Here is a 16084-nt window from a genome sequence, read left to right on the forward strand (position 1 = left end):
TGAATGTGAATGTCAAGCCTCTGTTAGGAACAACTATTAATTTGTTCCATAAATCTTGGGCACAAGAAACAAGTTTCTCTATTTTTGTAAATCAGCTTACACCTGCTCGACCTCTATCCATCAGGGTGGCAGGAAATCCAATCTCAGTCAGTTTTCAGTTCTTTTGGGGTCACAAGAAAAAATATATCCTGGGTTTACACAATTCAGGAAATTTGGGAAGGGCCTCCCGTTGTCAGTACCAGGACTTTGGTCTCACGGTCCAAGACTACGTAGTCCATTCCAAGGCTGGTGGATCCGTGTTCCCGGCATCCTCCCTCCAAGCGGAGACAGAGCCGCAGGAATCCTCCACACTCTTCAGCCCTCCATCACCTCCATGCTCACACTGTCTGAGGCCCTGCCCCGCCAGCCCTCTGTGTGGAGGCAAAGCACAGGATCCGACTTCCAAGAAGTCCAGCCCTGCTCAATCTTCCTTCTTCAGGCATCCCACTCTTACTTGGGATGTCCAAGCCTGCCCTTCAGCAGGGATTTTCTCCCCCTCTGGGATGTCAGCTCCTCCCCTCCACAAGCCTATACTTGTTTCTTCCCTATGGTGAGGGAAGTCAAGCTCTGCAGAACACAGAGCCCCAGTTGTCCTTGAGAGGAGGTGGAAAATACTTCTCATTCTTTCAGAAGTTCCTACAGCCTGGAAAACAAGAGAGAATGAATTCCTCAGTCAGGCTGTACCACCACACAATTGTAGAGTGTGTCACCTCCTCCTCCTCCGTGGGTGATATCCCTGACTCCCTGTGTATGTGGGGGGCAATGGGGAACAAGGTAGAGCCTGGGATCCAGGCTTTATTCTGTTTCTTTTGTTCACTACCCAAAGGCACCTGACCATGGGAGAAGTAGGTGGAATCCAGCCAGCACTCTTCCTTCCAGCCCTGTGCCCTACTGCAGGGCTGTGTTTGCCTGGTGGAGGCGCCTTTTGCTAATTCACACCAAGGTACTACATGGGCTGGTGGTGGACCTGTACTCAGAAATCTGTATGCCCCTCAGGTATGCCCTTTCCAGTCAGGGGCTGGCTCAAGCTTTCCCTGAGCCCATGAGATTTACACTTGAGACAGGGGTACCATGAGGAAGGGAGAAAATGGGAAGAGGTCTGCACCTCCCCCAGCCCCATTCCCCAGCAGTCTGACAGGATGGAAGCCAGGGCCCGGCATGACTGAACCATGAGCCTAGCTCAGCTCCTCTCCGTAATGACTCAAGCCAGGCCAAAGTGGGGAACTTCTCCCTCTGGAAAGTCTCTTCCTGGAAACCCTCTTCTCCAGCTTGGGCAATATGCTTAGCTTACTGGAAAAATCTCTGGAAAAGGAGCTGGAAACCTGGGTTGTTTTCTCTTTACATAGCCATTGGAAAGGATTTACCTTCTCTGGTCCTCAGTTTCCCATCACTAGAATGCCAAGTCCTGTTTAGGCTGGATGAAACGAATATGGGAAAGTGCCAAGAACCACACAAACAGAAAAACAGAAAGCAGTAGGTGTGTTGTTCTGTTAAAGGACCTCTCCTCCTCTCCCAGATCAGATCTGTGCTCCTGCAACAGATCCTGTATAAATATAGAATGTAGAAGTCCATAAGGAAGCTAGGAGAAATTACAGTATCTTTTTATTGATACAGGACCAAATGCCTGGTTCAGCCTGGCAGGAGAGGACAGATGGCATACTCCAGTCTTTCTAAACTCCCACCCATGATTTCCAGGAGCTTCAAAAAATCTATCTGCCCAGGTTGGGTCTTGTGATAATAATTGCTCCACTTCTCTGGAGCTACCCAGGGACAGCAGCCCACCGTGTATGACCCTCTTGAAACCTTCAACCCTCCCCAGTCACATCTAGACCACGTGCCCATCTCTGGGGAAGAAAGGGAATGTGGGATGGGGTTGCACAAGGGGTCTACAGGCAGGAGGCCCAAAGGGAGAGCCAGTGAACCAAGGTTGTGCGTCCATCCATCCCTGGCCAGAGCAGACTTGCACTCTAAAAATAGTTTCATGATGTAAACCCCAGAACAAAGCCTTCTTTGGCTCCAAGAGTAAGAAGTCTCAGCTTGGAATTTGACCGAAGGCTTTGTTACAAATACTTTACATGACAGAGCCTATTAATATCGCCCACTAATTGCTCCCAGTTTTGTAATCTCTGTGGTGAAAATTCCAGCCAGGTCAATTAAGGGGGGATTGGGTTTGCTCAATCGGGGGCCGCCCGTGTCCCTGTAAACTAAGCTGCAGTTGGCATTTTATCCAGCTCAGAAGCTTGTTGCTATGACTTGGTCTAAAGTGTCTGTTCAAGCCCCACCCTACTGGATTCTCTCAACCTATCATTTTAGGTGGTGACCACGAGACTTGAGGAGGGGACATGGGGAGAAGGCTCAAGGTGAGGCAGAATCTCCAACAACACGCACATTTGAGTGAGTTTGCTTTTGGCTGGATGCAAGAAGGAGCTGCTGAAAGTTCCAGCCTTGTGCTTATAAATTAGGGCAATCAAAATCCACCCTCTGGCTTTTATTAGTGCAGCTCCAGGCCTCAGGAGGGACAGTCAGGCTCTCCGACAGCCCTGTTCTCTCTCCCGCAGGAAGACCCAAGATCATCATGAGCAGAAATGATGGAAGTTGAGATTTCATAAAATAGTGGTGACAGCATTTGACCCATGGCTCTGGCCCAATAGAAAACTTGCAAAGAGAAAATAGCTTTGAATTTATATCCATAAGGGCCTCTCTAAATGTAAAAAGTTGACTAAAATAAATAGGGATCATTTCCCCAGTGCACCCCAGGCAGGGGCTGAGTGAATGGGAATCATTTAACACATGTCTCTCCATAATCATCTGAAACTGCTAAGATCAGTGAAGGCAAGTAACATTAAAATTTAGGAATGTTCCCAGATTCAGGGGGGAGACAGACCATCCCCACCCAATTCAGTGGGAGATTACACACAAGATAGCAGAATAATGCTTAACCTGACCAAGAACTGTTCTTTAAATTGAGTTGGAAATTCTCTTTTGGGTCTTATTCCCTGGGATTTTTTGCTTGGTTTCTTTTTAAAATTACTTTTTAATCCATTAATTTAGTCATTCATTAAGAACTTTTTGCAGGCCTGTCACAGGCTACTTGCTGTGCTAGAAGCTGGGGGCACAATGAAGCGCAAAACTGGTAATAATTCCTGTCCTCGTGGAGCTTACAGTCTAGTTGCAGGGATCTTCAGAGGGTGCCAGGAGACACTGCATTGTGTGGCAGCTTATTTTGTTTGGGGTTTGTGTGTGTGTGTTTTGGAGGACTAGCATCTGAAGATGATGATTTAAGGTATAATTCTTTTACATATTCTACTTACTTGTTTTGTTCTTAATAAATGACATCTTAGACTCTACCTGAAAGCTCCTTTTGGCCAAAGCAACTCAAATGACTTATCCTGAATTGTTAAGAAATGTTAGGACGATGATGAGCTCACCAAGCTGCTGTCACCGGTTCAAGTCAGGGCTCAAGAATAACCTGCAAGTGACCTCTGATGCCATGTGCCCTGCGTACTGTGGTTGCTTCTCCATTGCCAGGCTCTGCTGTGGCACCTGGGGAGCATTTATTTCCTGGACAACTGCCCTGGAGCGATGTCTCTTCTTGTGGGTGATGACATTTTCCTGGAGATGAAGCTGTGTTCAGGCATCTCACGCCAAGAGTTTAGATTCAGCATGGAATCCACATGGAGGGTGGGTCTGCCAAAGCCCCTTCCAAGGTAGATTAGTCACCAAGGGGAAGTGAAGCTCCCTAAATGAGGTATGGAAACTGGAGTAGGTTAAATTATATACCCCAGGAAAAGACATGTTCTTAATCTTAATCTAGCCCCATGGGATACGCCCATTGTAAAGAGGCTCTTTTAAAGATGTTATTTTAATTAAGATGTGGCCCAACTGAATGAGGGTGAGCCTTAATCCTATTGCTGGAAGCTTTGTGAAGAGAAAGCCCCAAGGAAGAGCCGAAGCCAGAAATCAACAGAGCGCAGAAGAGAAAGGAGGGGATACGGCCATGGGTATTGCCATATGACAGAAAAGCTAGCAGCCAGCCCCAGAATGCCACAGTCTTCAGGGAGAAAGTATCATCTGGCTGATGCCTCTATTTTGGACTCCTAGCACCAAAACCATGAGCCAATAAATTCCTGTTGTTTAAGCCAACCCTTTGCATGATGTGTGATTTAGCAGCTGGGAAACTAAGAAACATGTCTGCTTGAACCCTCATCTCTAGGGTTTTCAACCCAACCTGGGGACCAGCTGCTTCAGAGACAGTGCTGGCCCATACAGATTGTCGAGGCTACAGCGAGGAAAACTGCCTCTTATTCTGACCTCCTAATTTAACCAGCCATTAATGCAAGTCCTCTTCCTCTCCAACCACCAGAAAGCATTTCCTTTGGGTCTTCCAATTGTACTGCCCCCTGTCTTTGAGTCTCAGAACCAAACTGCAAGGAGAGGTGCTGAGTCTGATAAAAGTAGCTGTGTGAGGAGCCACGCTCAAGCAGCCATCACTGGAGACTCAGCTGTCTCCTAAGTTTCCAGCCCACAGTTCCGAACCATCTACTCCTCCATCTCCTACCTTAGATGTGAGTTTTCTGTTTACCTTCTGAAGAAATTCAGTTATGACCATAGAATTGGCAGGGTTCCTAAAAGCTGTTAATACTCATACTTCACCGTTTTATAAATCTTCTCTGAAGTGTCCCCTTAATAAAGCCAAAAGGGCAAATTTCACATCCCTCTCTCTCTTTTCCCCCTCCTTCCTTCTCTTTTCCTACTCGCCTCCTCCCCCCAGCAGGGGGAGCATGAAAGGCCACATGGGTCCCAGACTTTCTGTTGATGCAGAGGAATTATTCTCAAGGCAACAATTTCCCCAACAACAATGTAATTATGAAATATTACCCAAACACATTGGGTATTATTGAAAGTGCCATTTCTGGATCCTAGCCAAGGGCTTTGGAAGAAATGGGACTCAAAGGAGGAAAAGAGGGAGAAAAATTATGGAACATGTCCCCCCTGCAGTCCTGCTGTTGAATTAAACCACATGTACATTTTCTGCAAGAGCTCAGCAGAAAGGAAAAGCTCTGAAGCACATGTTTAAAAGCAGAGGTCTTATTTCAGGGATTTTGAAAATTAGTGGCTGAAACAATATAACATGAAGTTTGGGGGCATTTGGAAGTGATTAGGTACCGTAGCCATGTACAGTAAGATTGTTAACTAGCATCTTACTACTGGCTACTTGGAGACAGGATTTGGGTAAACATGAAGCTGTGCTCAGAAACTCAACCAGGACTCATGAGGATCCTGGTCATCAGGGATAACATTTATACCCAGAAAAGAATTGGAGTTAATGACATGACAAATTCCTAGTAAAACAAATCTTACAGGGATGGTTGGACAGAAATATCATCCACAGGATTCTAATTATATATGCCTGAGACTGTGAGGATTATCTGACTACTCTTCTTGACTCTCTTACACCACAAAGAAACATCCAAAAGCATCAGTGTGCTCAGGCCTCTTGTATTTCAGTTCTTTCATTCATTTGTTCATTTATAAATTTATTCATAAATATATTCAATCAGAATCTATTGCGTAACTACAATGAACATGTACTATGGACAAAACACAGATCTGGTCTCTGCTCTGAAAAAGCCTACAATCTAATGAAAACAGAAATCCTACATTTGTAACAAGCTAAGTCAACCACACAAGATATGACACAAGACAGCATATAAATAAACAGTAAAGGAATCTTGCACACAAGAAACTTCCAAGCATTTTAGAGGAGGAGGGTGGGATTGCTGAGTCAGGCTATGGATGGGCAGAGAGGAGAGGCTTCCAGGTAAGATAGGGCAGGGTCACGGTGGTGGTGAAATCCTTCTCCTTTTCTCCTTCATTTCTAAGAGCTGTGGGAGCCCTGCCATTGAGGATAAGGATGATCTGATGAGCTGATCACCTGAGAGCCATCAGAATGGATGGGCAGGGCTCGGTGCTTTTCAGCATGGTCAGAAACCAAGTTCAGAACTGGCCACTCTGGCCCTGCTCCATTAGGGGGTGCTGACAGGTTTACCCCACTGCCTGGCAAAGTGTTCCTTCAAGACCCCTGCATGCTCAGGGTGAGCTCCTCTTTATCACTCTTGTGGGTAAGGTACTAAGCCACCCTCCATGTTTCCTTTTATGCTTGATTGTCTGCTGAGAACAGTCAAGGGGACCCATCCTGCTCTTTCTCCAGCTGGTTTGTTGGCTGCAGCTGAACTCTTGGCCTACCCTGAAAGGGTGTCCAGTACCTACCACTGATCTAAGAAGTGGGGAAGTAGTATTCCCATTAAGTTGGTTACTATGTGGGCCAACTTCAGTGAAAACCCCATAACCACACACATTCAGGGAAAATATAAAAATCTGGAGCTATGCCTCCTTTCTAGTCAGTCTGTCTTCCCATCCCACAAAGTGACGCAAGGTGTCACTGCCAAGACATATGGCATGCCCTATCTGGATATATCCTTTTCCTCCCTCTACGTACTTCTTTTTTCCACCATTCTTGATGCTCTTTTAACTTTCTCTCCAGTTTCTCAGACTACTCCTCCCTTCCTTAAAATTTAGCAAGTTCCAAGTTATTAGCTCCATCTGCCCAGTTCTGATCCTGTATAGAGAAGGGCAGTAAGCTTTTAGTCCTGGGTACAGCAGAGGTTGGATGGAGGAAGGACATTAGGGTAAATCTCATCTCTGGGTTTGGATGGAGGAAGGACATTAGGGTAAATCTCATCTCTGGGTTTGGATGGAGGAAGGACATTAGGGTAAATCTCATCTCTGGGTTTGGATGGAGGAAGGACATTAGGGTAAATCTCATCTCTGGGTTTGGATTTTCTCTTTTATTGTGCCAAAATATCTGAAAACCATCAAAGACACCTTTTACTGCAAGGGTTAGATCCCCACTAAAAGCTCTCATTAGGTCTCCAATACATATCTTCCCTGTGGCTGGTGTAATGTTGAACTTTATATGCTGACAGAGCACCTATTGCTCTAACTAACCTTGAATTACATTACAAAGCCTTCTGCTATTGAAGGGCACCATTTGCAATTCTCCTAATTTAAAAGTGTTTCTCCTATTGGCTGCAGAGAGATGAGGCTACATAGAAAGAGTAGCAGTCCTTTCCCACCAGAGTAACTAGTGTGCTCTCCGCTCCACACTATCCATTTCTTCCTCCATTTTTCACCATTTTGAATGTTTATCTCTTCTAACAGATTCTGAGTTCTGTAAATATAAGGTTATCTCTCCAGCCCCGTAACTTTTTGCACCTAAAAAGTGTTCAAAAAGTGATTGAGTGATTGATTCTTTTACCTCTTTTCCCTAGGAGCCTTTATCAAAGAGTTTGATAATGTTAAAATGTTCTCCATAACAGTCTTGCCTATCTTTTGTTGGGTTTATACCCCTGGGCACTTCATAGTTTTGCTTCTTTTTTTTTTTTATCAGAGAAGTTGTGGGTTTACATAACAATCATGCAAAAAAAGACAGGATTCCCATACACCATCCTACCATCAATACTTAGCATTTGTGTGGAACATTTGTTACAATTGAAGATAGCACATTTTTATAATTGTACTATTAATTAAAGTCATGATTTAACTTAGGGTTCAATGTGTAGCGTAGTTGCATGGATCTTTTTAATTTTTACTCTGTTATACAATCTATAATCTAACATTTCTCCTTTTAATCATATTCAGATTTTGTATTTCAGTGCTGTTGATTGTGTTCATACTATTGTGCTACTATCACCACCATCCATTACCAACCAACCTTGGATACCAGGGATAAATCCCACTTGATTACAGTGTATAATTCTTTTAATATGCTATTGGATTTGATTTGCTAGTATTTTGTTGAGGATTTTTGCATCTATATTCGTAAGAGATATTGATTTGTAGTTTTCTTTTTTGTGTGTTATCTTTATATGGCTTTGGTTTAAGGATGGTGTTGGCCTCATAGAATGGGGTAGGGAGTGTTCCCTCCTCTTCAATTTTTTGCAAGAGTTTGAGCAGAATTGGAGTTAAGTCGTCTTGGAATGTTTGGTAGAATTCCCCTGTGATGCCATCTGGTCCTTGGCTTTTCTTTGTAGGTAGGTTTTTGATCACTGATCCAATCTATTTACTAATAATTGGTTTGTTGAGCCCCTCTGTTTCCTCCTGAGTCTATGTAGGTAGTTGTGTGTTTCTAAGATTTGTCTATTTCATGTAGGCTGTCTAATTTATTGGTATACACTTGTTCCCAGTATCCTCTTATAGTTCTTTTTATTTCAGCAGAGTCAGTAGTAAGGTCCCCTTTTTCATTTCTGATTTTTGTTATTTGTATCCTCTCTTTTTATTTCTTTGTCAGTCTGGCTAAAGATTTGTCGATTTTATTGATCTTTTCGAAGAACCAACCTAGGTTTTGTTGATTCTCTCTATTGTTTTTTTGTTATCTATTGAATTTATCTCTGCTCTAATCTTTATTTCCCTTCCTTCTGCTCCCTTAGGTTTAGTTTTTTGACTGGAGAGTTTAACCCATTTATGCTTAAAGTCACGACTGATAATACAGGACTTTCTTCTGTCATTTTGCTGTTTAGCCTTTATAAGTCTTATACCTTTTTTGTCCCTCAATTTCATTAAAGCCTACTTTTATATTTACTTCCTTTTTTGTGTTGTATCATTGAGTGCATTCTGACTTCTATCTGGATATATTTTTTCATCTATTTTCCTTGTGGTTACCATGGGGCAAAAATGTAACATCCTAAAAACATAACAATCGTATTTGGTTTGATACCAACTTAATTTCAATAGCATGCACATGTACTTTTCCATACCCTTCTGTCCCCCTGCCATTTTTAGTACTTTGTAACACTTCTACCTCTGTACACTGTATGTACAAAAACCTAGATTTATTATTACTTTTTATGCATTTGAATTTTAGCACCTGTAGGAACTAAGAAGTGGAGTTACATACCAAACAACACAATATAATGATACTGCCATTTATAATCAACCAAATGGCTACCTTTCCCACAAGTCTTTATTTCTTTATGTTGCTTTGAAGCACTGTCTAGTGTCCTTTCCTTTCAATCTGAAGAACTCCCTTTAGCTTTGCTTGTAGGGCAGGACTAGTGGTGATGAACTCTCCCAGGTTTTGTTTATCTGAGAATGTCTTAATCTCTCCCTAATTTCTTTTTCTTTTTTTTAATTGTTAGTCCATATTAGTGAGGCATTATAATGTTTGTCTTTTCATTTCTGGCTTATTTCACTCAACCTACTGTCTTCAAGGTCCATTCACCTAGTTGCATACCTCACAACTTCATTCTTTCTTGCAGTTGCTCAGTATTCCATTGTATGCACACACCACAGTTCACCATTCAGTTTATCAGCCAGTGTACCCTTAGGACACCTCCATCCATTGCAGATCATGAATACTGCTGCCACAAACACTGGTGTGCAAATGTCCACTTGAGTCCCCGCTCTCAGTTCCTCCAAGCATACAACCAACAACGGGGTTGCAGGACCATGTGGCAACCCAATAATTAGCTTCCTGTGGAGCCACCACACTTGCCCTCCAGATGGGCTGCACCATTCTACTTCCCCACCAACAATGAGTATGTACTTCCCTCTCTCCACATTATTTCCAGCACTTGTATCCCTCTGTTTATTTTTTAAACAGTTTCATTCACACACCATACAATTCATCCTAAGTAAACAATCAATAATTCCCAGTATAATCACATTGTTATGCATTTACCCCCACAATCAATATGAGAACATTTCCATTTCTTCTGCAATGAAAGAGGAAGAGGAGAAAAAAATAGAAAGTAAAAAAAGATAGAAGGAAAAATAAAATAAAACATATGAAAAGGTCATACAACAAAAACAGCAGCACCAAGAATCCCATACCACTCCCTTATATCCCCCTCTTATAGACATTTAGCATTGGTATATTGCCTTTGTTACAATTAATGGAAGCATATTATAATGCTACTGTTAGCTATAGACTCTAGTTTGCACTGATTGTATTTTCCCTCTACACCATCCAGTTTTCAACACCTTGCAATGTTGACACTCATTTGTTCTCCCTCATGTGAAAACATTCTTATATTAATACACTTAATCACCGTCATTGACCACTCTAGGCTTCACTAAGTTATACAGTCCCAGTCTTTATCCTTTACCTTTCTTTCTGGAATCACACAACCCCTAGCTTTCCTCTTTCACCCATATTCACACTCATCTTTGTTTAGAGTGCATACAATAGTGTACACCATCACACAGTATTATTTTATCTATTTCTGGTTCTATACAATCAACCCTGTTAAACATTCTGTACTCCTTCAGCATCAGACTCCTGATCTCTACCCTCTTTCTATCTCTTGGTAACCTGTGCTCTCAACTTTAACTTTCAAGGTCCGTTCATTAATGGTAGTTCATAGTAGTGAGACCATATGGTATTTGTCCTTTTGTTTCTGGCTAATGTCCCTCAGCATAATGTCTACTGTCTATCATTTTGTCATTCAGACTTTATATTGCTTATCTTATTTGATTTTTATTTTTTCTTCTCTCTCTTTTTATCATTATAGATAATCTTCATTTCTATACTTTTCTCTGAACCTCTCTCTCCTGTCTTTTCCTATCTGGCTGTAATGCTCCCTTTAGTATTTCCTGTAAAGCAGGTATCTTGTTCACACATTCTCTCAGTGTCTGTTTGCCTGAAAATATTTTAGACTCTCCCACATTTTTTTTGTTTGTTTATCTCGTCTAAGATGAGGACAAATACTCATCATAATATTTTTAATTTACCGTTTATTATCTGCCTGCTACTATGCTAGCTCTTTTTTTTTAATTAAATTCAGTTTTATTGAAATACATTCACACACCATACAATCATCCATGATATACAATCCACTGTCCACAGTATGATAACATAGTTATGCGTTCATCACCACAGTCTATCTCTGAACATTTCCTTACATCAGAAAGAACCAGAACAAGAATAAAAAATAAAAGTGAAAAAAAACACCCAAATCATCCCCCCATCCCACCCCATTTGTCCTTTAGTTTTTATCCCCATTCCTCCACTCATCCATACACTAGATAAAGGGGGTGTGATCCACAAGGTCTTCACAATCACACTGTCACCCCTTGTAATCCACATTATTATATAATTGTCTTCATCTCCCACATTTTTGAAGGACAGTTTTTCCAGATACAGAATTCTTGGTTGGCAGTTTTTCTCTTTCAATATCTTAAATATATCACACCACTGCCTTCTCACCTCCATGATTTCTACTGGGAAATCCACACATAGTCTTATTGAGCTTCCCTTGTATGTGATATATTGCTTTTCCCTAGCTGCTTTCAGAGTTCTTTCTTTGTCTTTGACATTTGTTAATCTGATATTAAGGGTCTATTCAGATGTATTCTGTTTGGGGTATGCTGCACTTCTTGGATCTGAAATTTTATGTCTTTCATAAGAGATGGGAAATTTTCAGTGATTATTTCCTCCATTATTGTTTCTGCCCCTTTCCCTTCTCTCTTTCTTCTGGGACACCATGACACATATATTCATGTACTTCATGTTGTCACTCAATTCCCTGAGATGCTCCTTATATTTTCCCATCTTTTCCCTATCTGTTCTTTTGTGTGTAGGATTTCAGATGTCCTGTCCTCCAGTTCATGAATCCTTTCTTCTGCCTCTTCAAATCTGCTGTTGTATATCTCCACTGTATTTTCTATCTCTTCTATTGTGCCTTTCATTCCCATAAGTTCTGTTTTTTTAGGCTTACAAATTCTTCTTTATGGTCACCCAATGTCTTCTTTATATCCTTCATCTCTTTTGCCAAATTTTCCTTCAGCTTGATTTGATTTATAATATTTCTTTGAACATCTTTAATTAGTTGTTTCAATTCCTGTAACTCATTTGAAGTTAAGATTGTTCCTTTGACTGGGCCATATTATCCTCATTTTTCCTAATATGACTCTTAATTTTTGGTTGTCTAGGCATCTGGTTTCTTTGAATACCCCAGTTAGATTTTCCCAGACCAGACAGGACCAGGTTTCAGGAGGAGGGTATAATCAGTATCAGGTTTCCCTGAAGATGAGACCCAGCACATTGTCAGACTTGCCCTTGAGGCCTCTAGAATCTGTGCTTTTCCAATCCTGCCCAGCAGTTGGTGCTTGTCAGCCCACAGCTCCCCATAGTGTAAAGAAGTGCAGTGCCTTTAATTCTCAGTGGGCCCTGCCCTAGCCACAGGCCAAGGGTGTCAGAAACCAAGATTAAGCTGTTTCTGTTTTTTTCCCCCAGGGTCTGGGATCTGAATTCTCTGAGGGAGGGCTGCCACTTGAGCTGGGTCCCACCTCCCTTTCTTAAGGAAGATATGCCCTTTAGGGACTTATCTCCTTCATTTGATTTCTTCCTTTGTCCCTCTAACTCTCCTAACTCTACTCTTGCCTGGGTCAGGGCTAACAATTGTAAATGCCTAAGGCTTTCTCTATTGAGCTACTTAGAATGAGAGGGAAAAAAAGAAAAAAGAAAAAAAAATCCCCTTTTCAGAGTCAGTCCCCAGCCCTCCAGTTTCACCAATTGACCAGATTGGTACCCAGTTCTATGTGCCCCTTTTCTTGTAACATAGCTGTTTTCAAGTATTCTGAGCTCAACTGTCTCCAAAAGCCTCTGTTTTATTTATTTACTTACTTACTTTCTCACTTATTTTCTGACAGTCCCATCTCCTCTCTTCCAGGGGAGACCTCTCCTGCTTGCTCAGGTTTTATCTTTGCTCATAGCTTGTATTCAGTAGTCCAAATTCATTAATTAAAACTGCAATTGGAACTTGGTTGGGTTACCTTCCCTTGCACTTAGTAGCCTGCTTCTTTTTCCCAAAGGGAAGTGTTCCAACTCAGCCTGCTGTCCCAGTGGGGGAGGAACACCAGCTCCACAGTTTCGGGAGCTTTACTTATAGCTCTGTGCTGCAATCTCAACTATTCCACCCATTCTGGGCTGGTATACAACAGGTGTCCAGTCACAGATGACCCTCAACAGTTGTTCTAGACTATTTACTAGTGTTTCTGGCTGTTTACTAGTTGCTCTAGAGGACTAACAATTTCCACACCTCCCTATGCTACCATATTGCCCCACCCTCTCCCTCATTTTTTATGCAATTTTATTGAGATATAATCACATAACATACAGTCATTCAAAGTGTATAATCAGTTGTTCACAGTATTGTCATATAGTTGTGCATTCATCACAAACTTTTAAAATTTTCATTATTCAAAAAATAAAATAAAGATTAAAATTAAAAAAAGAACATCTAAAACATCTGACTCCTCTCCTCCCCCCTCCATTGTTCATTAACTTTTTTAATACAGTTTAGATGAGATATATTCACACACCTACAGTCATCCACAGTTTACAATCAATTATTCACAGCACCATCATACAGTTATGCATTCATCACCAGAATCAATTTTTGAAGCTTTCCTTACTCCAAAATAAAAATAAAAGCAAAAAAGAAAACCTAAAACTTTCCATCAATTGCATTCCTAATGGCAGAGACTTAGTATTAGAAAATGTTTAAAATATGTATATACTATCAACAATGACATCATAAAACGGAAAATGCTTAGAAACAAATATAACAAAAAATGTGCAAGATTTTTATAGAAGTTCTGCATATCTGTATAAAGATCTATCTATATATATGTACATAGATCTATATACTGTGTATGTATAAAGATAGAAGCACTTCCAGCATGGTAGAATAAGAACCTCTGAAAATCACTCCTCCATAAAAGCCATAAGAACACCGGCAAAAATGGTCAAAAGTCGAACTTTCCAGCATTCTGGAAATTAATTAAAGGCTTGCCACAATCAGAGATGCATTTATTCAAGAAAAATATTGGTTCTTAACAAGAAAATCCCAAGGAATCCATACACACAAACATGCACACATACACAGAATGATTAGAGATCATATACAAGTTCAGCAAGGCTGCAGAATACAAGATTGATATTGCAAAATCATTTGTATTTCTCCACACTAGCAATGAGAAATTTGAAAATGAAATTACAAAAAAAAAAAATCCATTTATAATTGTATCAAAAAGAATAAAATACTTAGGAATAAATTCAACAACCATGAGGAGCAAGGCTTGGACACTGAAAATGACAAAACATTGTTGAAAGAAATTAAAGACCTAAATAAATGGAAGGATATCCTATGTGGATTGATTTTTAGAGTTAATATTGTTAAGATTGCTGTACACTCCAAATAGATCTGCAGATTCAATGCAAACCCTGTAAAAATACCGGCTGCAGTTTCTGCAGGAATTGATAAGCTGGTCCTAAACTTCATATGAAAAAGCAAGGGAACTAGAAAGCCAAGACAATCTTGAAAAAGAAGAAAAAAATTAGAGGATTCATACTCTCCAATATCAAATCTTATTACAAAGCTACAGTTTTCAAGAACATGTGGTAATGACATAAGAAACATATAGATCAAGGAAATAGATTTGATGACGAGAAATAAACACTTACATTATGGTCAGTACATTTTTGACAAGGGTGAAAAGAAAATTCAATGGGGAGAAAGGTCTTTTCAATAAATTGTGCTAAGATAACTGGATATCCATATGCAAAAGAATGAAGTTGGATCTCTACCTCATAACACATATAAAATTAACTCAAAATGGATCATAGACATAAATGTAAAAGCTAAAACTGTAAAACTTTTAGAAGAAAGCATAGGAGTAAATCTCTGTGACTTTGGATTAGGCTAAGGTTTCTTAGATACAATACTGAAAGCACAAGTAACAAAAAAGATTTTGGACTTTATCAAAATTTTAAAACTCTATGCTTTAAAGGACACCATCAAGAAAGGAAAAAGAACATGAACAGAATGGGAGAAATTCTGGAATTCATATATCTGAGACAGGTTAACTATCCAAAATATGTAAAGAACTTTTGCAACTCAACAAATGAAACAACCCAATTAAAAATGGGCAAAAGACTTGAACAAACATTCCTCCAAAGAAGATATATAAATCACCAAAAAGCCCATGAAAAGAGGCTCAACATTATTAGCCATTAGGGAAATGCAAATCAAAACCACAATGAGATATCATTTCACATTTACAGGTTATGACCAGAAATCTTCAATGGGAATATTGATGATAGAAGACCTCTCTGACTTCAGGGTGATCAATTGCAGTTAGCTGCACAAAATCCCAATCTGGCCCCAGTGTCTCAAACTGGGCCCAGAAAGAAGCAGCTTGTTGAGAGCCAAGCCAATCATAAGTGATCAACATGAGCTATCTGCCTACAAAGGATTCCTTTTATGAGGAATTACACTGATATTCAGAAGGATTGGCTATACCATACGCAGCTTATCCAGGAATTACTCACGTGAAAGAATTGGCTCAAAGCTCTGTCTAGTGGCTGAGAATTGATTCTAAAATTGAGAAGGAGAGGGGTAGAGCATGTGCCAGGCTAGTCAGGCCTCCTTCTGCTCTGGGGAAAGTGACCAAGAAGCCTGGAAAATTATCCATATTTCTTTCTCAGAGATTGTATCTAGGGAAGAATATCTTGATTTTGGTCTGGTTCTTCTCCAGATGGCTCCAGACTGTTGATTACAGCTTCTGCTACAGCAATCACAACTCTAAACCAGTTATTTGCAAAACATTTATAACCAGACTTTATGGTTTCTGAGTGTGAATCTGCATTTATCTCATTGATCTATCTCTGAATTTACTCCATTGTGTCTTAAAGTCTTTATTCAAATAGCTCAACTACAAAGGTACTGCAGATATTCTTAAATGAATCGTTGAAGATGACTAGCCAAGAACTTGTCTGGTTTCTTGTTTCAGATTTCACAACTGGAGTCATTCTTGTTAAATTACTGAAAAAGAAAAATATCAAATCTTGCCAATTATTTGCAGTCAGACTTAGATGAGACCTTACAATACAATCAAGAATCTATTCTGAATGCTGCTAAATGATGATGCTCTTTCTGCACCCACTTTATTCTCATTTTTTACCACCAAACTTTGCTTTGTA

The sequence above is a fragment of the Choloepus didactylus genome, chromosome 20, assembly GCF_015220235.1.
Source record: "Choloepus didactylus isolate mChoDid1 chromosome 20, mChoDid1.pri, whole genome shotgun sequence".
NCBI classification, from domain to species: Eukaryota; Metazoa; Chordata; class Mammalia; order Pilosa; family Megalonychidae; genus Choloepus; species Choloepus didactylus.